Consider the following 27,098-nt stretch of genomic DNA (forward strand, 5'->3'; position numbering starts at 1 on the left):
GCATGCTGTCACCTCTCAATTTCACACAATAATTGATTTGGGCATTTAAGGGTAGTTTTGTATCTAAATAGGAAACCAGAAAAATCATTCACTATTTGGTGTTCTAGAGATATCACAGTAGATCCTTTTGAAGTCACTGGGAGGTAAATCAATATATTACTGAGTTATATTTTTGCTACCCTGTGCAATATTAAGAGGATAGCTTTCACAAACAAACCCCAGTTAAAGTTATTTAGTCACAATAATAAAAGTATAATTGGACATATTTTAAGAAAACATAAATTATAAATATGTGCAGTTATTTTAACAATTTATGTATTTATTTCTAAATACTAAACTTTTTGTTTGTGATGAGTATAAAATTATATATACAATTATATACTCTTAACTTGCTCAACATGAGAGATTTAAAATGAAGAGTTCCACTGTGAGTTTAATCTTCACTTTCATCTTTTTATTTGTTTATAGACCAGGACAGATAAATCAATACTTTTTAAATTATAAATTGTTAGTAATTGAAAATTATTAAATGTACAAAGGAGGAGAACTTTCAGAATTTAGAAGTACAAAGGAGGAAAACAATTTAAACCTACAGATGAATTTGGTGGGATTGGTTGTATGCGGCTGTCTGGAGAATCCACGTGCTTAAGTGTCTCGGACTAGCTGGACGCTGGAACTTCACAGGGAAACAAAAATGTCTTTAATGACTTGTTGATGTTCTTGAAATGATGCTAATATCTATTCTATAAAACCTGAAGGTATGTAGATATTATTGTCTGTTTCGAGTCACATGTCTTGGGATTTGGGACTGTTGGTGAGAAGATCGGTTTGATTTAGACCATGATAGATATTGATCTACATATATTTTTGAAATATTTTGGCTAAAATGCAATTTGATGTGGTAAGTCTTATCCATATCTAACATTTTATCTTAAAACTGTATCTATAGAAGTTGTTTCTAAAAAAGAACAGAAAAATCGGAGTTGCATTTTGATGTTTAATGCATTGATTTTAAAAAATTATATTCAAAGCAAAATGTTTGAGTTTTCGATGATTTTTTGCTTAAAACCTTAGGTGCAAATGTCAGGTAATTCTATGATTAGAATTGTGTCATGATACTTTGTGGGTGAAGACAGTCCAAAACCAAAAATGATGAGACAAGTGAAATCTTTATTAAGGAAGGTCTAACAGCCGTATCGGATAAGTTTGCTTTTTCTTGGAAACTTTGGTAAAAAAAAAATCACCTAGGAAATAATGTGATTAGAAATGCTCCTTAAATGTGCATATGTGTTTAATCTGTTCTACAAAGATATTGTTTTCTTTGTAGCATTGTTTTATTGAACAAATTTTGTTAAATTTTCTATTAAAACAGTCTTATAATGAATTTAATAACAATTTGGAAAAGTTGCAATCTTTATAAGTGTATATGTAAGTGAGATGGATTACTATTAAAATGCAATTTCTAGTATTACAGCTCTTATAGAATTTGTCTAGCAGAGTTTCTGGTTTTTGCGATGAAAGAAATGTCATTTCTTAGTCTTCATTTGGAATTTATAAAAACATATAAAAATCACCACATTTTCCAAAAGTTCATGCCAGACAAATCATTCACTATTTAAAAATGAAGTGCAATTTCTTAATAAAAAAGTATAGATTGAGTCTTGTCCCATATAAATGAGTTTCCTAGATTTGGAAAAAAAATTAATACGTTGGAATCGATAGTTGACCACAGATTTAAATATGATACAAAAGGTTTAAAAATCTAAACTGTCATTGTTTACAAAATATTGGCAAATTAGAGCTACAGCGCTTGGTGTTATTGTGTAATCTTCTGTTTAAAAATAAACAGTGGAAATAATTGTAGAAACCTCTGGGCTTAGAAAGGCTTGTTGGTGGTTCTTCACATCCTACTAAAAAAGCAGGCTGTCTTTGCATATTAATCACTCTGTGAAAGGAAGCTTGCCTTATTTGCATTGTGCATGCACTAAGAAGCCCAATAGTGCGCCTGAGAAAAAAAATGGGGGGATTGTAATTGTTGTTCTCAAAAGGGTTTTTATTCCATTCAAGTGGAAAAGCTGAATACTGGAGAATTAGTGCAGTGTTTTGTGGAAGAAGAGTCCCTTTTGGCCACTGCATTGCATGTGGTGCAATCCCAGTGTGTAAGGATCCTGAACGTTGGGGTGAAGAGGAAAGTGACTCATCTTTCTATGATGCAATAGTCTATGTTCTTGTCCATCTCTATAATTTTGTAAGCATTTTCTCCTTGTTATGTATCCAAAAAGAGGTAGAATGAAATTCTGAGAATATATGCCATATTGGAAATCTCAGGAGAATTAAACATGAACCAAAAAATCTAAATATAAGTAGCTTGGGTTTGGGGAGTGGGGTGAGATGGGCACACACAACACAAAATTAAGCAAATTGTATTTAAGTGTTATTGCTTTTAGAAAATACGTGATTCGGTTAATGCCTGGAAGATATTTGTCCCCCAAGTTGATTTTAAATGATATTTTTGACATTATCTTACTAATAATGGCATGTTTTTTTCTTTATTGTATTTTAAGACTCAGTGGTTGAATGTAAACATTGAGAATAAACAGAAGAAATGTTCTTAATATTAGTGAGGCTTTCTTTTAATAAGACTGTGTAAGATGAGCTTCTTGTAGTGTTTCTCTTCTATGGTAAAACACTCTTCATAAAAGCTTTTCCTGATCTCCTAGTTCTAGCTGGCAACAGCCACATTAGCCAGTACAGTTTCCAAAACCTCAAAATGTACGTTAATTATTTTGGAGGTCTGTTACTTTGGACTAGTTTAATATACTTTACATATTTTTAGCATCTTTTGAAAAATTCTGCACAGAATATGGCATTTCCAAGTAGATTTGAATTTCACAAGGGGGAAAATATGCCATTGTCTGTGTTCACATATTTTGACAAAATGATTGTGTATAATCATGGAGACAAAGCTTATTGTTTTAAATGATTTTGTTAAATACTGGAAAGTAGTTAACTGAGTTAAAAGGTTTCATGCAGGTTTCCTAAAAACCACTTGGCTTAGATATATTTAACTGTCTGTGAAACTACTTGTTATTATCCTCTTATACTATTGTATGGATTTGGTTGGATTTTGACTGTTGAACACAGATCCTCTGATTTCGATTTTATTTGAATTGCTTTCTGTAATATTCAGCTACATGGAAATTGTGTTTAATTTGGGCTTATGTACAGTGGTCCATAGACTTTGAGTGTGTGTTTGGGTTGCTCTTCTGAAGAACAGAAGTAGCCAAGAAGTAGTCTGAAAAAGTAGGACCATAAAAAATTAGACTGGTAGAACAACAACAACAACAACAACAACAACAACAAAACTATAATTTTTACCATTCAAAAGTACTTATATAGGTTTCATAATAAATTTTTTTCCGAAATATTACCGATGTACTTCTCCAAATGTTTATTATAGACATGTCAAAAGACAAAATTGCAGCAAATTCAGTTATAAATCTAATTGTCTTTTATTTGTGATTCATAAATTGGGGCAGCCTCCGTTCAACAAAATAGAATGAGAGCTCCCACTGAGCAATGGCAGAACAGTGGGTTTGGAAAGTGGGAACAAGGAAACAACTATAGAAAAAAAACTGGTTAACATCTGGTTACTTCCAGTGACTTTTTTGCAAGTTAAAGCAGAGGAGACTTCTTTATTGCACTGACTCAGGTTGACTGGAATCTCCTGTTTTCAGGAAAACCCAAACTGTTTTGGGATCTATCTGCTTTAAAGTTTCAGTTTGATTATATGGCATTTAGCCTGAGTGACTCCATTTTGGTTTGGTCTGGTCTCTTGGGGTCGGGTGCAGAAGCTCAGTCTAAAACAATGGGCTCCCATAATTTTTGTTTAACAGACATAATTTTTAGGATTTATACTTCATTTAAATTTGAACCTTTTAATAAAAATCAGAAATGTATTACACATTTTTAGAATTGTGTAGACTTCATAAGTATGCAAAACAAAAACAGCTGGTATCAAACACCACGTGATCACCTCTAAATTCAGAAAACACACTTGACAAAATGCGACACCCCTTCAGGATGAAAACACTCATTAAACAAGGAATAGAAAGTACTTCCTTGACCTGATAAAGGGCATCTATGAAAAATCCAGAGCTAACATATACAAATGGCCCATAAGGACAAATGGCTAAAAGATGCTCAACGTCATTAGTCATCAGGGGAGATGTAAATCAAAGCCACAGTGAGATACCACTTCACACCCGCTAGGATGGCTAGAATCAAAAAGACAGAAAACAAGTGTTAATAATGTTGTGGAAAAATTGGAACCCTCAAACACTGCTGATGGGAGTGGAAATGGTGCAGCCTCTTTGGAAAACAAGTCTGGCAGTTCCTAAACAGAGTTACCATGTGAACCAGCAGCTCTGCTCTTCCAAGAGAAGTAAAAACATATGTCCGTATAAACATGGACGCTAATGTTCATGGAACATTATTAATAAGGGTCAAAAAATGGAAAAAACCTAAATGTCCATCAATTGATGAATGGACCAAAAATGTGGTATATTTATACGATAAAATATTGGGAAAGAAAAAGGAATGCAGTACTGATACATACTACAACATGGCTGAGACTTGATTCGGCATTTTAGTAATGTGAGATCACATTACTAAATTGTGTTAGCTGTTTGTTAATTGTGTTAGCTGTTTGTTTGTTTGTAACCATGAAGGTTTATTTATTCATTTTTCAATAGTTTTGAGGGTACAGGTGGTTTTTTGTTTCATGGATAAGTTCTTTAGTGGTGATTTCTGAGATTTTGGTGCACCTGTCACTGGAGCAGTGTACATTATACCCAATATGTAGTCTTTTATCTCTATGAAGGTTTATTTTAATCCTAGCACTTATTAATATTTATCCTTAATTCGTACTAACTTTTAGATTATGGGTATTATATCTTCATGAGAATAGCTAAAATAATTTTATTTGGATATTCCTCAAAGAACTATTGAATGTGAGCGTGCTAAGATTACCCCTGGCAAAATGGAAAATGCCTAGCACCTGGAAGCATCTGTTTCTGTCTGTCTTCTAGGAGACAGGAAACATTTATGTCTTCCATTTATGTGTTTTGACTGGGGAAAATTTTCCCTTTTATTCTGGGGGGCTGTTACTCAGGGTAAGAGAATGTAGAGGAGAATCACCCCTTTCACATATCTAATAGGTTTACCATATTACCAGAGTACTATCTTATGTTGTATGCATTCATTGTCAATCTCTTCCCCTCATCTCCACCATTTTGATAGCTTAAGGCTTATCATTCATTCTCTGTGCATAGAAAAAAAAAACGAAATGATGTTTCCCAGTATTTTATAATCTTTCCTTCATGAATTGCGGAAGAAAAGAGTTTGGGTTTTGTCCCGTTCATTATAAAGCGGTACACAATACATACGGTTGCATTTTAAAGCAAGGCTAAGATGGATTTAAGATGTATTTCTTGTCATGTGAAACGTCCTCCTCAGTGGTCTTAAATAAAATATTAATTAGATAATTCTGCAGTGATTAATATGAAAATAGTTACATAATTCTTAGATGGCATGTATTGTGTTGGGCTAACACCACATTGCTTTTCTAGAATACTGGTAAAGAATATCTTATGGGACTGCCCTTTCACTAAAAGCACAAATCTTTACTAGTGGTCTTGAGCTAACTGCAACTGCTGTAGATCGCTTGCAAATTTTCCACGAGGATGCTTTGGTGTATTTGGTGCAACTATTCCCACAATCACTTAGAGTAGGCATGCAGAGGGAGCTAACCCATAGGAAATTAAGGAATTCGAAGAATCTTTGAAAGTTCATCTTATTTAACTTCTTTAAAACAAAATTTGCAGACATCTCAGATAAGAATTTGTCTTTAAAAATAAGACATCTTAGACATAGAGATGGAGGTTAAAGTTCAAAGGTTTTTTGCATTCAAATAAAATTAGTTGTTGCCTTTCACTAGGTGGCTCTTTTTTTTTTTTTTTAGAATGAGTTCAATATTTATTCAAGTAAACAATCAAGTTTTGATGTGCCTGTTCAGACAGACATCTTATTTTATGATACAGGTCGCACCAAGCCCATAATGTGATTTTTCTCCCCCAAGAAGTTTGTAACTTACTTTGGCAATGGGGATGCATTTCCCTGTAAGATGTTACATGTGGTGGTTTTGTCTGGATTAAGCAAAATGCAAATCTTCATATCCTCTACAGTGCCTAGCAAAGGGTCTTGCACATAGGTGCAAGTTGTCAAGAGTTGGCTCAGTTTCACTCTGAGCCCCTTGTAGGTAGCCTTTATTCATTCTTGCATTCTACATGTATTTATGCCTTTGACTGAGAGGTAAGATCTAAAAGAGGAATAGATATATCTGAATTCATTTGTGAAAAGGGTGCTAGCTGGGAATATATGCAAAGGTTTGGTGGCAGTGAGTAAACAAGAACTGGGGATGGCCTTGCTCATCAGATAGGGAAGTAAGGAGGTCATTGGAAGCAGTAGATTCTGGGAATGACTTGATGGGAGCATGTTTTGGGAAGTTGGATTTGTTGCTCTTCTTTTGGAAGCTGGGAGAGATTACAGTCTGGAAAACCAGTAGTCAGGGGGTAGGAGGAGCTACTGTAGAGGCTGTGTGAGGTGTTAGGAGGTGGAATTGGATTTCTGATTGTGAGATGTAAAGGAAGGCATTATGCAGGAAATACTACAGAGGGAAGATTGATGAACTTAGTGACTGATTTGGATATGCAAGAAAGGAAAGAATGGCGATTATTTAGATTTCAGGTGAGGCATGTGGTAAGAGTAAATGTCACTAGCAACAGAATTGGGGAAGGGGAAAATAGGGACTTTTAATTTTTTTAAAAAAGGTAATAGTTTGGCTTGGGCAAGGTGACTCTGAGATTAAAGTGGACTGTCTAGGAAGAAAAGCCAGGTACACCGCTGGAAATAGAAGTCTACAGTTTTTAGGAGATATCATGTTAGAGACATAAATCTGTAGTTATTTAAGTAGTAGATGGTTCTCGGAGGATAAGTCCATTTAGAGAGAGAAGCTGAGAAGACCAGGAACAGAACTTAGCCAAGCACTTACATTCTGAAGATGGGCAGTTTTTATATGTAATAGTTATTAAAAAGCGGTACCAAGTCATTTAAGCAAGTTACTGTTTTGTATATTTTCAAGAAGAATTAAAACCACAGAGCTGCCCTTTTCATCTGGTGGTACTGCTTTGAATTCTTATTCTCTTTTTAATTCACTCTGTCTCTGTTTTAATGAAGAAGTTTGTTTGCAGTCCATACCAATTTCTTGTTGGGGTTTTTATCTTTCAGTGCTTTTTAATAACGTCGCTGATACATGAAAGATTGTGTAGCTCTCATTGATTTCAAATCTTTAGGCATTAATGAAATTATGTTCCAGGATACCAGGAGAATTGTAAATAAATCCATAAACAGCTACAGAAATGATTTTGAGAAATCATGAAAATGAACAAAAATTCGGATTTTTTTTTTTTCAAGTGGAAAGAGGGTGAATTCTTCTCCCAGGAAGATGGGGGAACTTAATGCCTATCCTAGAAAAGTTTTAAGAACCAACAATTAAGCAGATGATATGGGAGCCCAGAGAAGAAAGCCGGCATCTAATGTGGGTTCAGTAAGGACAGGTTGTATCAGAACTCAATTCTGTCTTTGGCAAGATTTCCAGACTGAAAATTGGGTTTATATTGGTTTATCATGATAGCCAAATGGAGAAATACAAGCTCGGTGCAAATAATTGGTCAAATGACCATGCTCCTCATCAACTTGGAATGTGTTGGCTCTGCATTTGCAGGATTTCCTTATTTATTTACTTATTTAATATTTAAGGTGTTAACTATGATGTTTTGATATACATGTACATAACAAAGTGATTACTATAGTCAAGCAAACTAACATTCGTCATCTCACATAGTCACCTTTATGTATGTATAGTATGTATGTATGTATTTATTTATTGTGAATAGAGTTCTTAAAGTCTACTGTCTTAGCATATTTTCATCATACAATACAACATTATTACCTGGTCATCACTTAGGTCTCTAGACTTATTCATCCTCCACAATTGCAACTTTGTACCCTTTGACCTACATCTTCCCATTAGCTCCTCTCCTGACCCCTGCCCTGGTAACCACCATTCTACTCTGTTTCTATGTATTTAGTTTTGTTTGTTTTAGAATCCACATATAAATGAGATCATGCAGTATTTTCCTCATGCATCTGGCTTATTTCATTTAGTATAATGTCCTCTTGGTTTATATATATAAATATAATATATATATATGAACTCATGTATATATGAACTCGTATATATATATGAACTCGTATATATATATATGAGCTCATATATATATATATGAGTTTTAAAATTCATCTGTCAATGGATACTTAAGTTTTTTCTATAACTTGGCTATTGTGAATAATGCTTCAGTGAACATAGGAGTGCAGATATCTTCATGAGGTGGTGATTTCATTTCCTTTGGGTACATATCCAGAAGAGGGATATTTTCTGGGTCATATAGTAGTTCTATTTTTAATTTCTCTAGGAACCCCCATACTGTTTTCTACTGTGGCTGCAGCAGTCTTGCATGCCCACCAACAGTGTACAAGGGTTCCCGTTTCTCTACATGGTTACCCACACTTGTTATCTCGTCTTTTTGACAAAAGCCATCCTAACGGGTGTGAGATGCTTTCTCATTGTGATTTTGATTTGTATTTTTCTAATGATTAGCCCTGTTGATCACCTTTTTGTATACAGTGTCTATTGGTTATTTTTATGTGTTTTTAGGAAAAATATTCAGATCCTTTGCCCATTTTTAAATTGGTTTATTCATTTTTTTTTGCTGTTCAGTTTGTGTGTTCCTTATGTATTTTGCATATTAACCCCTTTTCTGATATATGGTTTACAAATATTTTCTCCCAACCCAGAGACTTCCTTTTCTATTTTTGATTGTTTCCTTTGCTGTGCAGAAACATTTTAGTTTGATGTAGTCCCACTTGTTTATTTTTGCTTTTGTTGCCTGCGCTATCCTCTCCGCCCTTTTTTTTTTTTTTTAATCATCGCCAAGACCAGTGTCAAGGAGCTTTTCCCTATATTTCCTTCTAGGAGTTTTATAGCTTCAGGTCTTTAATTCATTTTGAGTTGATTTTTGTGTATGGTGTAAGATAAGTATCCAATTTCATTCTTTTCCATGTGGATATTTATTGAAGAGACTGTCTTTCCCCTATTATGACTTCTTGGTGCCCTTGTTGAAAATTAGGGCATATAATGCCACATAATGCATATAATGCCACATATCCTTGGGTTTATTTCTGGGTTCTCTGTCCTATTCCATTGGTCTATGTATCTTTTTTTTTTTTTTTTTTTGCCAGTACCATACTGTTTTGATTATTATCACTTTGTAGTAGATTTTGAAATCAGATAGGGTGATGCCTTCAACTTTGTTCTTATTGCGTAGGATTGCATTGGCTATTCAGAGTCTTTTGTCTTCCATATGAATTTTAAGATTTTTTTCCTATTTCTGTGGAAAATGTCATTGTAGTTTTCATAGTGATTGCATTGAATCTGTAGCTGCATTGAATCAGTAGCTCCCTTTTGTTAGTATGGACATCTTAACAATATATTAATTCTTTCAGTCCATGAACATGGGACATCCTTCCATTTATTTGTGCCTTCTTCAATTTCTTTCATCAATGTTGTGTAGTTTTCTGTATACAGATTTTTTACCTCTTTAGTTAAGTTTATTCTTAAGTATTTTATATTTTTGATGCTATTTTAATGAGATTGTTTTTAGATTTCTTTTTCAGATAGTTTGTTTTTAGTGTATAGAAATATTACTGATTTTTGTATGTTGATTTTGTATCCTGCAGTTTCACTGAATTTATTTATTCTAACAGCCTTTTGGTGGAATCTTTAGTGTTTTTTAATATAAAAGATTATATTATCTGCAAATAATAACAGTTTAACTTCTTCCTTTCAGATTTGGATGTCTTTTATTTTATTTTACTTTTTCTTGTCTAATTGCTCTGGCTAGGACTTTCAGTACTATTTTAAACAGAAGTGGTAAGAATAGGCATCCATATCTTGTTCCTGATCTTAGAGGAAAAGTTTTCAACTTTTTAAGGTTAAGTATGGTGTTAGTTGTGGGCTGACATATATGACCTTTATTATGTTGAGATACAGTCCTTCTGTACCTAATTTGTTGAGAGTTTTTAATCACAAAAGAATGTTGAATTTTGTCAAATGCTTTTTCTTCACTTATTGAGATGATTGTGTGGTTTTTGTCCTTCATTCTTTGAATATAGTATATCACATTTATTGACTTGCATCTGTTGAACCATGCTTGTTTTCCAGGAATATATCCCCTTGATTATGGTGAGTTATCCTTTTAATGTGCTGTTGAATTAGGTTTCCTAGTATTTTTTTTGAGGATTTTTGCATCTATATTATTTAGGGATATTGGCCTGTAATTTTCTTTTCTTGTAGTGTCCTTGTCTGGCTTTGATATCAGGGTAATGCTGACTTAGTAAAATGAGTTTGGAAGTGTTCTTTCCTCTTTAACTTTTTGGAAGAGTTTGAGAAGGATTGGTATTAATGCTTATTTAAATGTTTGGTAGAATTCACCATTGAAGCCATCAGGCCCTGGGCTTTTCTTTGATAGGAGATCTTTAATTACTAATTTAATATCTTTACTTGTTTCCTGCCTGTTCACATTTTCTATTTCTTCATAATTTATTATTCGTAGGTTATATATTTCTAGGAATTTACTTCTAGGTCATCCAATTTGTTGGCATATAATCTTCACAGTAGTCTCTTGTGATCCTTTGTACTTTCATGTTATCACTTATGTCTCCGCTTTTATTTCTGATTTTATTTATTTCATTCTTCTCTCTCTTTTTTTAGTTAGCCTAGCAAAACTTTTGTCAATTTTTATCTTTCAAAAAAAAACTAACTTAGTTTGTTGATTTTTAAATGTTTTTCTAGCTTACATTTTATTTATTTCTGCTTGGATCTTTGTTATGTCTTTTTTTAATTAACTTAATGTGCTTAGTTTTTTTCTTAATTTTAAGTTCTTTGAGGTATAACATTAGGTTGTTTACTTCAAACCATTATTCTTTTCCAATGTAGGCATTTATTGTTATAAGTTTTCCTTACAGAACTGCTTTTGCTGCATCCTGTAAGTTTCGATAAGTTGTGTTTTCATTCTTGTTTGTCTCAAGATATTTTTTTATTTCTCTTTTGATTCTCCTTTGACCCACTGGTTGTTCAAAAGCATGTTGGTTAATTTCCATATTTTTATGCATTTTTCAAAATTCCTCCTGTTTTTGATTTCTGGTTTCATGCCATCATGGTTAGAAAAGATACTTGATATGATTTCAGTCTCCATAAATTTGTCAAAATTTGGTTCGTGGCCTAATATATGATCTGTCCTGGAGATTGTTCCATGTGTGCTTGAGAAGATTGTGTATTCTGCTGCTGTTGAATGGAATATTCTATGTATGTGTGTGAGTTGGTCTCATGTGTAGTTCAACTCCACTTTTTCCGTAATGATTTTCTGCCTGGACAATCTAGCCATTGTTGAAAGTGGGATATTGAGGTCTCTTATTATTATTGTATTGCCTTCTATATTTCCCTTCAGATCTATTAATATTTGCTTTATATATTTAAGTGCTCTGATGGTGGGTGCATATATATTTACAGTTGTTATATTCTCTGAATTAATCGACTTCTTTGTCATTATGTAATGACCTTTTTTGTCTCTTATTACAGTTTTTGACTTAACTATTTTGTCTGATGTTAATATAGCTACCCCTGCTCTCTTTTGGTTTTCATTTGCATGAGATCTTTTTCTACCCCTTTAGTTTTATTCTATGTGCGTCCTTAAAGTTTCTGAAGTGAGTCTCTTGTAGGTAGCATACAGTCAAGTCTTCTTTTTTAAATTAATTCAACCACTTTATATCTTTTGACCTTTTGGAGACTGTAATGTATTTGCATTCAAGGTAATTATTAATAGGTAAGGAATTACTACGCCATTTTATTTGTTTTGTGAAGGCTTTGTTCCTTTCTACTTCTCTTGCTTTCTTCCTTTGTAATTTGGTATTTTTTTCTAGTGGCATATGTCTTGATTTTTTTCTCTTTATCTTTTGCATATTTACTATAGGTTTTTGCTTTGTAGTTACTCTGAGGCATACATAGAGCATGTTATAATTATGATAGTTCGTTTTAAGCTGATGAAACAAACTTAACTTTGATTGCACACAGAAGCTCTACACTTTTATGCCCCATGTCCCAGCCTTATTTTTTTGCCTATGTTTTTATGTCACAATTTACATCTCTTTATATTGTGTATCTTTTAACAAATTAATATAGCTATGGTTATTTTTAATAGCTTTGCCATTTAACCTTTATATTATAGATACCAGTGATTTACACAACACCATTACAATATTAGAATATTCTGAATTTGACTATTTACCTTTGAGTTTTTACTTTTATATATATTTATTTTGTTAATTTGCTTTTTTTGTTTCAACTTAAAGAACACCCTTTGGCATTTTTTTTTGTAGGGCAAGTCTAGTGGTGATGAGCAGTCTCAGTTTTTATTTGTCTTGGAATGTCTTTATTTGTCATTCATTTCTGTAATACAGCTTTGCTGAGGATAGTGTTCTTAATTAGCACTTTTGTTTTGTTTTGTTTTAAATCTAGCACTTTGAATATATTAACCCATTCCCTTCTGGTTTTAATGTTTATGGTGAGAAGTCCACTGATACCTTTATGGGGGTTTTCTTGTATGTGATGAGTTTCTTTTCTTTTGCTGCTTTCAACATTCTTTCTTTGTTTTTGACTTTCAACAGTATATAATTTTTTTTTTTTGAGATGGATTCTCACTCTGTGCCAGGCTGAAGTGCAGTGGCACAATCTCAGCTCACTGCAACCTCTGTCTCTTAGGTTCAAGTGATTCTCATCCCTCAGCCACCCAAGTAGCTGGGATTATAGGTGTGCACCACCACACCTGGCTAATTATTGTATTTTTAGTAGAAACGAGATTTTCTTATGTTGGCCAGGCTAGACTCTAATTCCTGGCCTCAAGTGATATGCCCACCTTGGCTTCCCAAAGTGTTGAGATTACAGACATGAACCACTACACCTGGCTGACTTTTGACAATTTGATTATAATGTGACTTGGAATGTTCTTCTTTGGATTGATCTTGATTGGGATCCTTTGAGCTTCATTAATCTAGATGTGTGTACATCTCTTATCAGATTTGTGGAGTTTTCAGATGATTTCTTTAAGTAAGCTTTCTGGTCCCTTCTAGCTCTGTTTGCCTTCTGGAATTCCCATAACTTGTATATTTGTATGTTTGATGGTGTCCCATAGGCCCCTTATCCTTTCTTTGCTCTTTTTCATTATTTTTCCTTTTTTCCCTATAATTGGCTAATTTCAGATGACCTATCTATACTTGAGTTTGTGCATTCTTTCTTCTGCATGATTGAGTCTGTTGTTGAAGCACTCTTGAATTTTTCAGGGCTGTTGTATTCTTCAGCTCCAGGATATCTGCTTGGTTCTTTTTTATTTTATGTTTCTATTTATTTATTACATTTCTTATTTTTTTCATGCATTGTCTTCCTAAACTCATTTAGTTGTCTAATTGTATTGTTTTGCATCTCATTGAGCTTCATCAATATGATTATTTTGAATTCTCTTTCAAGCAGTTATTAGATCTCCATTTCTTTGGAGTTAGTTGTTTGAGCTTTATTAGTTTCCTTTGGTGGTGTCATAATTGCCTGATTCTTTGTTATCCCTGTAGTCTTGTGTTGGTGCCTGCATTTGAAGGAGCAAACATATCTTCTAGTCTTTTTTTGAAAGAGTTTTTTAAATTATATGTTATATATTAGACAAAATTATTTAAAGCCAGTAAATTTTTATTCAAGGAATTTCACATGTGATTCCTTCTACTGTTCATCAAGTTTACTTTAATTCCTCTAAAGATGGAGTCAAGATTTATCTTCAAGGTAACCCTTTTAAAAAGAACTGAGGCTTAATCCACAATTGTCCTGTCAGCCCTGTCACAATTATTTTATTTTGCCTTCTTTTCTTCCAGTTTTAATGGGGTTGGAACTGGGTCATGTGGTTGCTACTCCTTCTGCAGTGCGGCCTGTGGGTGGCCAGCCTGTTACCAGGTGGTGTAGTGGGCATGGATCCTGCTGTTTGATCTCTTGGTGGACTGGACTGTCTCCAGGTCTTTGGTCTACAAGGCTAGTTCTGGGATGAAGGTCTGCTTTAGGGTCGGTAGAGAGCAGGCTTGATTACTAGGTTCATAGACAGTTGTGTTTTTCTCTGGGTTGCTGGGACATCTTCCCACTGGGTCACTGGTTGGGTCCCTGGGCAAGCATTACTGCCTTGGTCTATGCTTGGAGAAGGCTGAAACTGAGTTGCAGGGTTGCTTTAGGGCCCACACCTGGGACTAAAGTCAGCAGTGCTACCTGGAAGACTCAGGAAGGCATGTCTCCATGTTGTCTCAGTGCTGCTGGCATGACTTACCTCTGACCACCGTTGAGAGGGACTGTAGCCAGTCTGAGAGCCATTTCAGGGTTTTTTGTGGGACTGAGGTCAGCAACCCTGCTCTGGGGACTTAGAGAGATATATTTCTCTCTGGTACCCTAGTAGATCAGCTGGACTGATCTCTGACCACTGCTGAGAGGGACTGAAGCCAAGTCTCTTGGCCTTTTCTGATCCACAGGTAGAGCTGAGGTCTGTAGGTTTATCATCCATGGCGCAAGTGGGTGTGATTTTTTTCTGGGTCCCAGGGTGAATAGTTCTGATAGAAAGACAATGATCAAACAGAGCTGTAGCTGAGTCCACAGGAGTATGGAAGCCATTTTTGGGTCTGGAGCTAGGGCCATGGTAGGAGACTCTGTCACCTGGGTGCAGTGCTGTCCTATCAAAAAGGTTCTCCTAGGCCTTGTGCTTCAATATTTTCTCCACTCCATTTTATGTAAATTTATACTATTACCTGATTTATCAATTTATCACAATCTCTTACTTGGCTCTTTAAGCTTCGCTAAAGGCACTTTTACTGTAGAGGGCTCTGAAATTATTGTTACTGTTGGGAGCTACATGCATCTGTTCCACCATCTTGCTGGTGTTCTCTTGTGTTTTCTGCACCTGTTCTGCCATCTTGCTGGTGTTCTCTTCTGTCTTCTTATTCAACTTTTACATTAGTATTTTAGGTAGAATGCCATTATAGGTGGCATGGATTGGAACTGAGTATTAATATGATGGGTAATAAGTATCAGGATTCAGTATCTCAATAAGTTCGATTAATGAGCTAAACATGATGAAATTTAATAGGAATAAAAGCAAAATTCACACTTAGGTCCTCAGTCTGCTACCCCAGGACACATCAAATGATCAATTAAATAAACAAACTAGACTTTAGAGGCAGCACTTTGAAAAAGCCTCAGTAACTTCACTCAGGTTCAACAATGTGATGTGGTTTATAGGCTATTATGGTTCATCTGACTTTCACAATAAGTAGATGTTAATGGCTATGAACTGGTTACATCCACTAAGTGATTTTTTGCTGTTAAATTTTCACTAGTACATGACCTGAAAAGAAAAAAAAAAGATTGGAGCTGGCAGGTATTTTAGAGATTATTGAGTTTACCCAACTCACTTTACAAATGAAGAAGTGAAGTGAAGAAGAAAGAGAGCAGAGCTTACTTGACCAGGTTCACACAAATAGCTGCTCATTGTTCTGGGACAGCCTCTGGGACTCCTGAATTTTAAATTTTACTCTCAACATTAGTGATTTTGTATTTTTCATTTATTGAAGGAAGTGTTTTTGATAATAATTGTAGACATTTTGTACTATCATCAGTTACTAATTGTGCATAATGAAACATTTTATGATTGGCAATATGGTCTGTAAAAGTTGATACAGTAATTTAAGTTTCCATTTATTTTAATGACAAGTAATGTAACAGTTTACATCTGTTTCCTGCCTCATTTATAAAAATTTTAAAGGAGAAATAGTCATTTTTATTAACTTTATTAAGTCTTTAAGGCATTAAATATATTTTTATATTATTTTTAGTGTTGAAGCATCTTTTATTGGAAATTCTATTGTAATTATGAATATCTCTTGAAAGGAACAGGGAAGAGGAAGCCATGGAGAAAATGAGAGAGAGGAGACCGTAGAGGATGATTCATTATTTGTATTCTTGGGGGACAACTGCATCCTCCCAAGGCTTAATTTCTTAAAGAAGCCTGTTATTCAATATGAGATTTTTCTTTATTTTTATGCATTTTTTCAATGAAAATTCATAATCATAAATTGTTAAAAATGCAAGTGAGTTTATGATGAAAAACACTAGTTCACTGATTACTATTTCCCATCTGAAGAAGAAACCACTTTTACATCTTGTAGTTGTTTCATTGGGTGGTTGCTTGCATATTGCTAAATAATATATTTTTATGTTTTAAACTTAATGTGTCTAATTGTTTTAAAATGTGACTCATTTACATGGTTCAAAAATGAAAAGCATAAAAATATATATACTGAGACATCTCTAAACACAGAAAAATCACCGAACTCTTTTTTTTCTTTCTTTTTTTTTTCTTTTTTTTGAGTCAGAGTCTAGCTCTGTCTCCCAGGCTGGAGTGCAGTGGCGCCATCTCGGCTCACTGCAAGCTCTGCCTCCTGGGTTCACGCCATTCTCCTGCCTCAGCCTCCCAAGTAGCTGGGACTACAGGCGCCCACAACCATGCTCGGCTAATTTTTTTATTTTTGCATTTTTAGTAGAGACGGGGTTTCACTGCGTTAGCCAGAATGGTCTTGATCTCCTGACCTCGTGATCCGCCTGCCTCGTCCTCCCAAAGTGCTGGAATTACAGGCGTGAGCCACCGCGCCAGGCCTGAAAAATCACTGAACTCTTATCTCTTCTAGAAAATATTTCATATTAATGTATAAGCAAATACAAAAATATTTTCTCTACTCCATTTTATGTACATTTATACTATTACCTGATTTATCAATTTTTGTCCTTATTTGTTGACTTCATGCTATGATAAAAGAGGTGTATATCCCTATGTTAGCCTACCTCACCAAACTTTCATTTCCCAAAACAGGTCTGTCAGTATTTATGATTCCTCTGTTGGTTAAATTCTTAACTTTAAGCAGTCAGCTGATGCTTTGCTTTTTGTGTTGTTTTAGACCATTCTTACGTTGCTATAACTATCTGGCACTGGGTAATGTATAAGGAAAAGAGGTTTAATTGGCTTATGGTTCTGCAGGCTTTACAGGAAGCACAGTACTGGCATCTGCTTGGCTTCTAGGGAGGCCTCAGGAAGCTTACAATCATGGGAGAAGGCAAAAAGGGAACAGGCATGTCACATGGGGAAAGTAGGAGCAAGTGACAGAGAGTTGGGGGTGGGGAGGTGCCATACATTTAAATGACCAGATCTTGTGAGAACTCACTATCGTGAAGATGGCACCAAGCCGTGAGGGATCTGCTCCATCATCCAAGCATCTCCTACCAGACCCCACCTCCAGCATTGGGGAATATAATTCAACATAAGATTTGGGCAGGGACAAATATCCAAGCTATATCAGTTGTCAACTATAGATGATGTCTCTTGATTCCTCATTTTGTGAGATGAGCATTAATAGCATCCCTGTACTCCCTTCAGCTCTCCTTTTTGTCATTCTTCTTCCAATTGTTAACATTTGTTTTTAAAATTTTTATATTATCAATGTCAATAACATCTACATTTTGTTCTTTATCCATAATTAAGTTATCAGTGATTTCTTTACAGCTTAAAAAGTTGAAAACTGTACTTTTTAAATTATGATGAACAAGTAAATATTGTTCACTGAGGAGCCAATTGGTATACAATTATTATATTTCCTTTCCTATGAAGAATTATTACAGTTTCTACTAGTCTTTTTTTCCCTTTCATTGTCTGCCTATGTGACCTTCTTAAGTTTTTTCAGTGTCTGCACTCTCTGATACTCACAGAGAGTATCAAATGTTGAAATCCCTTATTGAAGAGGAATCCATGATTCTTCTGCCTGTCTGCTACTCTCTTCTGGGTTGATTGACCCTGGATCAGCTGCACAGCTGTCACCCTGGGATGACCTGTCGTTGATCTTCTTGCCTGAATCCAGTTTTGGCAATATAATGCCTTTTTCCTTCTGCTTTGCCATCTAGCTTTGAGCAAAATTTCAAGTTATTTCCAAAGAAAGAGTGAATGAAAGGTAAACTTTATGCATTATTAGTCGATACATTTCTAATAATGACTTCCCATAGATATCTGATAGTATCTTTATTCTGTCCTGCTGATTACAGGGTTAACAAGGTGTGACTTCTGGACTGAGAAGAATTTCCACATTGTAACTGGAAGGCATTTCTCATGATCTTTTAGCCTCTATGACTCTGATGAGAAGTCTGATGCCAATCTGATTTTCCATTTTTTGTAGATGACTTTATTTTTCTGTCTGGAAGCTCATAGGATCTTCTCATTATCCTTGGTGTTCTAAACATTTTAATGCAATCTAAGTGTGGACCTTTGAAAATTCATTTTCTTGTTTATGTGGTGGCTCTTTTCAATGAGAAGACTTATGCCCTTCATTTTGATACATCTTCTTGTGTTAGCCTGAGATCCAGAAACCTGGTAATTTAGCCCACAGTGATGGGACAATGGGGAAGAGGAGTCAGCATTCTGCTCTGTAACTTATTTCTTAGTCCCCACTAATTAGTACCCACTGTTGTCAGCCCCTACATCATGCTTAGAGTACCCAGCAGTTCTGCACCTGGAGGCTATCATGGTTTCTGCAGGGCAGGTCAGCTCCTTCCTAAGCTGTAGGTCCCCCAAAGATGTATTTTCTACAGAGTTTCTTTACCCTGCTTCTTTAGGCACTATTTTGTACCTGCTTTTATAGAAATCTTTTAATCTTTTTCGATGGTTCTTCTTTCATTCTCTGCTTGTGTGCTTGTCTGCTGTCTTTATCCTTTTATGATAAAGGTATTGGAGACTTGGTGAGAAAAGAAATAAACTCATGTGTTCCATCATCCGTCATCCCAAAGTTTGAGGGCCTCAAGTTGGTCACAAGCTCAATAGGGCTGTCCTATAGCCTTGTCTCAGTAACTGGAGGTAGGGACCTTGTCTTATTTATCTTTTTATATATCCTGGAGCTTGGCACATAGTCAACACTGAATAAATGCTTTCGTACCTACCGCTGAATTACAGTAGTTATAAAAGTTGAATTGCTGTATTTAGGAATGAATGCTAAACTTTACCCCACCCCCCGCCACTGGAATACATAAGCATTAAAAGGACACATGAAAAATAATGAGATTTATGGTGGATTTGATACACATCCACCTTACTTTGTATTAACAGAATTGTCAGGTTTAGTAATTTCATTTTTTCATATCATAGTTGTCTGAGAAGTAGTTCTTCTAAATATATTTCTGTTAATTACCTAGTTATTTTTTGCAATTAGAAAGCTGTTAGAACTTGACACTCCATTTTAATGTAAGCTAAACTGAACGTTAACTAACTTAAGAATCTTGTGGTGGCATAAACTAATGTTTACAACAGTATTTTTTACACTATAAAGTGCTATGGACATTTGAGTTTTTGTTGATACTATGTAGGAACAGCCAGAATTGTTTTGTAAGCTGTCCTATTTTGAGCAAGGATTAAGGCACTAATTAGCATGCTATTGTTATCTATTCTTGTACTTAGGAGAAGGAGTGATTTTATAATGTGTGGTTGAGAACTGTAGCTAGCAATAGGAAAGATAGAGCAACTCTGCATAGTTTTTTGATTATTTTCAGATGTAATTGGCTAGTATAGGCACAGCTTTAGGGAAATATAGAGGAGTGAGCCTGCTGTGAAGATCTTTGGCCGTTTCTCATATATAAATGTAATATAGCCCCAGTGGTGAAAGTCTACTGACCCATGTCTGTTTCTGTTTGGCTGGTTCTATTGAAGTCATCAATCAACTCTGCCTGACTGGATGGGAGTGTGGTGGAGCCTGACCACCGGCAGGGCTGAGAAATTGAGTTATCATTGAACATAAGAATCAAGCTCTTGTGCAAGTCAAAACTCCTGGTGGCATTTGTACCTGAGGACCTGTCTTCCTCCCCTTTGTCCACTATTTTGATTTTTTTTTTTAAAGTCATTAAACACTGCATCAATTTAGCAGAGAAAAGCGAATATAATTCATTTAAATCTCTGTTTAAAACATTATGTTTGCTTCCAATTTTCATCTGTGTGTTTGTACACTTTGCATTGTTGTAAACTGTGTAATATGATGTTTAACTTCTCCTACTTAGCATTATTTTATATATGGTTTATGAAACTATGTGCTTACATAGGTACTGTCTTCTGTTTTGTGGTAAGGACATTTAACATGAGCTCTACCCTCAACAACTTCTTTCAGTATACAATCACAGTATTATTAAGTATAGGTATGACTTTGTATAGCAGATCTCTGGATCTTAATCATCTTGCAAAATAAACTTCATGTGTACTGTTTTTCAACACTGGTAAGGCATTCACTGATAGGATATAATGTATTTAACCTTTCGCTGTTATAAATTGGCTTGTTTCTAATTGTTTATTATCATAAACAGCATGATATAGGCATCTTGATACAAACGATTATTTTGCTTTGGGATTATTTTCCTGGAATTAAACCCAAAGTGACATTATCAGGTCTAATGTTGCATACCTCTTGTTTATGCAGTCATTTTGAACTCCAGAATGACAGGGCAGTGCAGTTGTTTTATTCTGCATTTCATCATTAAGGAGGCTAGGCATTTTCTCCTGTAATGATTTATCATTTGTCTTTACTTATGGAATGGGAGAGCCCATAGTTTGGTACTTTTAGCTGAATCTGATAATTACATGGAAAAAGTTGGAATGTGGGATAACAATGTCATCCAAGGAACCCCGTCCCTTTTCTGGCCTGCTCATCATACAGTGGTTTTCTAGGGAGGAGATTTCTCCAGCTAAAATGCAGACATTACTGGTAAGGGTAACAGAAGTCAAGTTTTTAGCAGCAAATCCTGTGGTAAGGATTACTTTATCAGCTCAATTTCCAATGCTAACAGCTGGCTAAGAGCAGTGCCTCCCAACAACAGGACATAGGACTGGTAGGGCAGTGGGCATGAGAAGCTTGGGTAGGATAGAATAATGAGGGAGTGGGCACAAGGATATACTAGGCAGGGTTCACTCCCTTTCCTGGGCTTCCTCCTGTTTGTGAGAAAGTTAATCAAAAAAGAAGGATAATTACTGCAGTGAGGGAGTGGGTGTTACTGAACACTGTTTGGGTCAGAGAAATGATTATTTTGAGAAAATAATGACTCAGAATTAAAAGGCTACTTTATTTCCACCAAAGTCAAACATAAAAACTAGTGATAATTAAAATGAAGGAACATAAATTAATTACATAGTATATTCACCACAAGAATAGATTTATAGGTGTTATCATGTCCTTTGGTTTTAGGGGGTGAATTTTCAAAAGAGAGGTTAATGAGACCACATAAAATGGTCATATGAAAAATGTTTTTGCCTTCTTTGGTAAAACTGCTCTGGGGACAGTGCTCATTTTTATTTTCAATTTTCGTTTTATAAAGATCCAAATGATAGGGTCATGAGTTCAAGGCCAGCAAAAAGTTGATTTTTTTCCTGAATAGTATGATTTAATTTATTAGATAATAAGATACACGTTACCATATGTAGCCCCTTTCTCTCTTTCTTGCTTTCTCTCTGTGTGGCTGGAAGGTAAATGAATGCGTCAAAGGGAGTTAAGACCTAAAGAAATTATTTAGGGCTGCTGCTTCCTGGAATATCTCTCATAAGAACTGTAATTAAATAAAGTAATAAGTTATCCCCTTCAAAGATTATTTTCAAGTCCAAAGCAGTATATTTTGGTGGCAGCTAATTGATGATTCTGTTTCAAAGAGTATAGTTTTGTGAATATTTTGTTCTCTTCTTATGAAAGCCTAAAAAATGATTCTTTTCCCATGAAGACACTTTTGCTTCGATCCTTTCCAGTGGTTTGCCAGGAGGTGGGTTGGCCTGCCTAACCTTAGCCTGCATGTCCGAGGGAAGGAAGTGCCAGTTTAGGAGCTCAGCAGAGGGCAGAGCTGGGGTTAGATTTCATTCTCAGGTCCTGGAGTTACTAAATGTTAGGGTTGAAAAGGACTCACTGAGGAACTTGATGCCCAGAAAGGGAAAGTGCTCATACATATGCACATAATTTTTAGTGGCCAACAAGAACTTTTGCCATTTGATTCTACATTCAGGCACTTTTATGGTGCCATGTGATGTTTTCATCATAAAAGAGCTTGAAATTGCAGAGTAATTTCTACTGAACTGTGGCCAGTTCACCAAGACACATGCCTGTAGGACTGGAGACCCACATGAGGTAGTGTCTGATTGAGAGTCCTGGAGGCTGTTAGACTTCTTTAAGGATGGATGGCAGAGAGATGGAGATTCCTGCTGAGTTAATCTGACTTTTATATTCTCTTATGATTGATTTAATAGAAGAAATATTTAAACTTTATGTTCTACTAATAAATTGTGGTGTATCCTAGTTAGGAAAAAAGGAAAAAAAATCCTAGGTGCAAGCGTAGTCCCTGATCTCTAATTCTGCAAATAATTGCCCCACCCTCCCCTTGCCCCAGCTTATGGTCCCATCTGTCCTGCTTGTGTTCGCTGCCATTTAAAATACAAACATTTACTACTTTCCAAACACCTCTCGACACTAAGATGCTTTCCTTTTCTCCCAGCTTCAGTTACCACTTTTTAGTCAAAAACTCAAAACGATTATCTACCCTATTCTTACCATAAATTCCAAATGTCTTTCATACACATACGATTTAATTGTGTGTGCCCAGGTCTCTTTTTTACTTTCTCATCCAGAACATTACTTTCAAGGGAATTTCTCCATCAGTTAAAATGTTTTTTTGAACTTTTGGATTCTGCCAAATAAAGTAATGTTAATTTTAAAAACAAAGCTAAAGAGTTTCCTCTATACTTCAAAGACACATGACCATCATAGTTTCATTCTTGATGGACTGAGCCAAAAATAAAAACAAAAACAAGACCCCTCCCCCTCTTTATTTCAGATGCTAATTAAACTACAGATTAGGTCCCACACACCTACCTCCTTCAGAGGGTATATTTATAGTAAACCATCATGTTGGTATGAACTACCATTCCATTCAAAATGGGGAAGGAATTTAAAATAGTGTGATGAATTTTATAGGCCTCCCTCTGATATTGTATGGAATACTGATTATGTATGTTGTGGTAGTAATTTTATCAGAAAAGATTTCTCAAAAGGCCTTCACTCCTCTAAGTGGAAAATGTACTGCTAAAAATAAAACTTAAGGTCTCTTCATTTTGTAGCTGTGTCAATGGCTCATCTTGGTAATTTTTATTCCATATTGTTCAAAGGGAACAAAAGTGCCACTGGAACATATCAGTAAAGTTAAAAGATGGTTCATGTTTTCCAGAATATTTACAATATCCCTACATTACGAATTTCTAGAGAATCTTGAAAAAAAACGATTTAAAATATTTTATTTCTTTTTTGCTTTTTAGCTCTCTGGTTCCTCATTTTCAAATTATGGAGCCTTCGAGTCTGTCTGCATTTCATGTTTTGCAGAGATTTTTTTTAAATAAAAAAATAGAGAAAAGTGGATGATGCCAATAACCCTAATTAAGAGGAAACCAGGTCCCACATGGATATCGTCTGATTCATTATAAATTACAGCTTTAGAATTTAGAAAATTGTGTAATAAATCATGATGTCATTTCCAGGTAATCACATTCGAGCCATGTTTCCCCTGAGACAGTGTGCCTGTTAAAACAGCTGTGTCATCCCTAGGGCTGCTGGAGAGGTTTGGGCAATTCATAATTGTAGAATGAAGTGTATGTTGATTGTATACTTCTTACCTTTGTTATTGCTCACTGTAAGAAGTAAAGTTTACTTACATTAAAACATCAGCTTATGAATAAACAAAGTTTGTTTAAGTTAAAGCACCATTAGTCACCATGGCAGTTGGTTGTCCTGGTACACTTTCTATTATAAAGTAAATACAAATTAGTGAAGACTCAGATAAATAACAGGTATTGTTACACAGATGGAAGAGTGTGCATCCTGGAGGTAGACCTGGCCTGATATTCTGCCACTGATTAATTAGCTATGACCTCACATATTTTACTTTACTTTTAAACTTAATATCACTGTCTGAATGTTGGTTTACTTATTCATTCAGCAAGTATTCTTTGAGTCTGTCTCATAACCAGCCATTAGCTAGGTGCTGGAGATAACATGATGAGTAAAAAGGAAGTAGTCCTTGATTTCATAGAGCTTATGGTTAGCGAGAGCCAGTTGTGGAACAGAGAATCACCCAAATGATACAATGACAGTTGTGATAAGTGCTGTGAACAGAAAGAACACAGAGCTATCTAGTAAAATTGGGGTAAGATTGCCTCTTTTTCAAGGTTCTGACACATAAAAAGCACAGTGAATGGTAGTAGTGATTGTTGGAAGTATTATTAGTATTATTATTGTGTCATCCTAAACCAAAACATGATCAGGTGAGGACAGACAGTATGGATAACTAGATGCAGGCTGTATCATGAGATAATTAAATATGGTGAATTCAGGTTGAAGAGGTATAATACATGACTACGTGAATTAAAATATAGCCTCCTAAGGTACAGATGGCATCTTCTAGGGGTCAGAGTGGCTGTTACATTGATGGATCTTTGGGTGTTCTGTGGTTAATGCCCTGTTCCTGGAAGGCTGATGGGTCAGGGTTGCTGTAGGAAGGTTGCATTGTAGTGGTTACTTTTTAAAAAATGCTTTTAAGCTCTTTGGCATTTGGAGGCAACCTATAGAATTCTATATACAGATATATGTATAAATACACACACACACACACAAATATATATACATACACGTATATATGTGTACGTGTGTATGTATATAGCCGTGTCTTTCTCTACAGGATATAGGCACTTCGGTTGTAATTATATGAAAGAAGGAATGTTTCCATGTCTTCAATGTGAATTTGAAAAGCATGCTGCCCCAAATCCCAAAATAGAAATTCTCTGAAGAGTTTACCTACAGGTGAGAGAATCCGTGAGCCCTCTGGTCAGTTTTCAGAACAGCCATTTTCTATGTGTAACCTGCACTTTTTGGTATAGCAGGGTGATGAGGGGAACCACTGTCCCAGGTGTTCTACTAGGTCTGGAGCGATCACCTCTTTATGATAGTATGTACCCCACACAGATACTGTGAACAGCAAGCATGTAGACTCTGGGCTGATGAATAGCCATGTTTCCTGGAGCATAGAAGTTATTTCGAAATGCTTGCCCTAGTTCAAGGAATTACTGGATGTAAGAGAACTGAGTTCTCTACTCAAATGACATGAAATTGTGGGTATAGAACTCAATCAAGTTTCCCTTACTAATAATGGTCATGGTTTATTGGGCATTTAGCTAAGTGATTTTCATCTAGAATCTCATGTAATTCTTAAGACAAGGCTGTGAGGTAGGTACAACAATGCTCATTTTCTAGATGGAGACAATAGAAGGTTATACATCCAGTAAATAGCACAGCAAAGTCTGGAACTTGGGTGTGTCTGGTTGTGAAGCTGCCTCTTTCAACTGGACACTCTGTTGTCCCAGTTTGTTCTCTTAGTGTGAAAGCTGCACTGATACCTACTGACTTGTCTCATTTGCCATTGTAGGCCAAAGGCTGGTGTGCTGCCTAGCCTTGTGTTAGGTGTCTTAGTGCCCTGAGGTTGCAGGTGACAGAAAGAGAACTCAGACTCGTGTAAATATAACTCAGACTTTATTGGAACATTTAGATAAAAAAAACTCCAGTGGTGAGGTGCGTATTTTAGACATGGCGGGATACAGGTGGATAGATGATGTCATCAGGACAGCCTTTCTTTCCATCTTTTGGCTGTGCTTCCCTCCACGTTGGCTTCATTCCCAGGCAGCTTCTCTCCGTGGAGAGGCAATTAGAGCAACCCGCAATTCTAGACTACTCAGCCCAGAAATAAGAGGTTGTCTCTCCTTCTAACTGTTCTAACAAAAACCCTAGGGGTGAGTGACTGGTTAGTTCGGTTTAGGCCAGATTCCCATTTCTGAAACAATTAGTAAGCTGGGGAGATGATGCCCCTAACCCCTGGAGTTGGAGGATAGAAGAGTCAACCTCACCTGAATCCCATGGGCTGAAAATGAGGGAGCAGTTATTTCCTCAGAGATACTGGCAAAGCAGAAACCTATGTTCATTGCAAAAGCTGTTGCATAAATATTGTCAAGTAAAGGAGTGAAGGAAGCAACAAATTTCTGCTCTGTTCTAGGGAAACTTCAGAGAGTACACAAATCTAAAACTATTTCCTGCTGGGCTTAGTGAAACAAAAACATACTGTTTAATTGAATCTTATCAATTTTAGAAAATTGGGTTGAATTGAGGACAGCCAATACCATAAATGTCTAAAATATTAAAAATTAGGCTATTTATTAAGCTTGTAGTACCTTTTTACAAAATGAATATGGGAACAAATGAACAACTTTGAGAGGGAAGATTAGAATCTGTGTTCTACAGAAGAAGAAAATCAAATAAATGCTCCTTCTCAGAGTAATGCATATTTGAAGGGGCTTCCATCAAGTCCTTTCTGCCTTATGTTCCTCTGCACCCCTCAGATATTGGGATCAGTATTGGGATAATGGAGGGAAAGGAAGTCCAGCAATGAGAGAATTATATTTCTCAAGTGGGTCCTCCAGCTAAGCCTCCTGTGGCAGAGAGGAATTGTAGACACCTTGAGGACTCCTGCAAAGGGAAAGTCAAGTGAAATTTCCTGGATGTCTCATGTTTTATCTTAAAAGTTTATGCAAATTTTGGATTCTGCTTTATGATATTTACATACTGCTTTTAATAAGTTAATGTTTAAAGTTAATTCCCATTGAGAGAAAAGCAAAAATAGTTCTCACTGGTCTTAGTGA

The 27,098-nt window shown here is 35.6% G+C and overlaps 1 protein-coding gene and 1 pseudogene across 17 annotated transcripts in view; both read left to right on the top strand.

Annotated features, from left to right (window-relative positions):
• Positions 1-27,098, top strand: part of NCAM1 (neural cell adhesion molecule 1) — a 320,167-nt gene that overhangs the window by 16,273 nt on the left and 276,796 nt on the right. The window lies entirely within an intron of this gene.
• Positions 1,464-1,531, top strand: LOC116477535 (U7 small nuclear RNA; annotated as a pseudogene).

The sequence above is a fragment of the Hylobates moloch genome, unplaced genomic scaffold (assembly GCF_009828535.3).
Source record: "Hylobates moloch isolate HMO894 unplaced genomic scaffold, HMol_V3 SCAFFOLD_11, whole genome shotgun sequence".
Lineage (NCBI taxonomy): Eukaryota > Metazoa > Chordata > Mammalia > Primates > Hylobatidae > Hylobates > Hylobates moloch.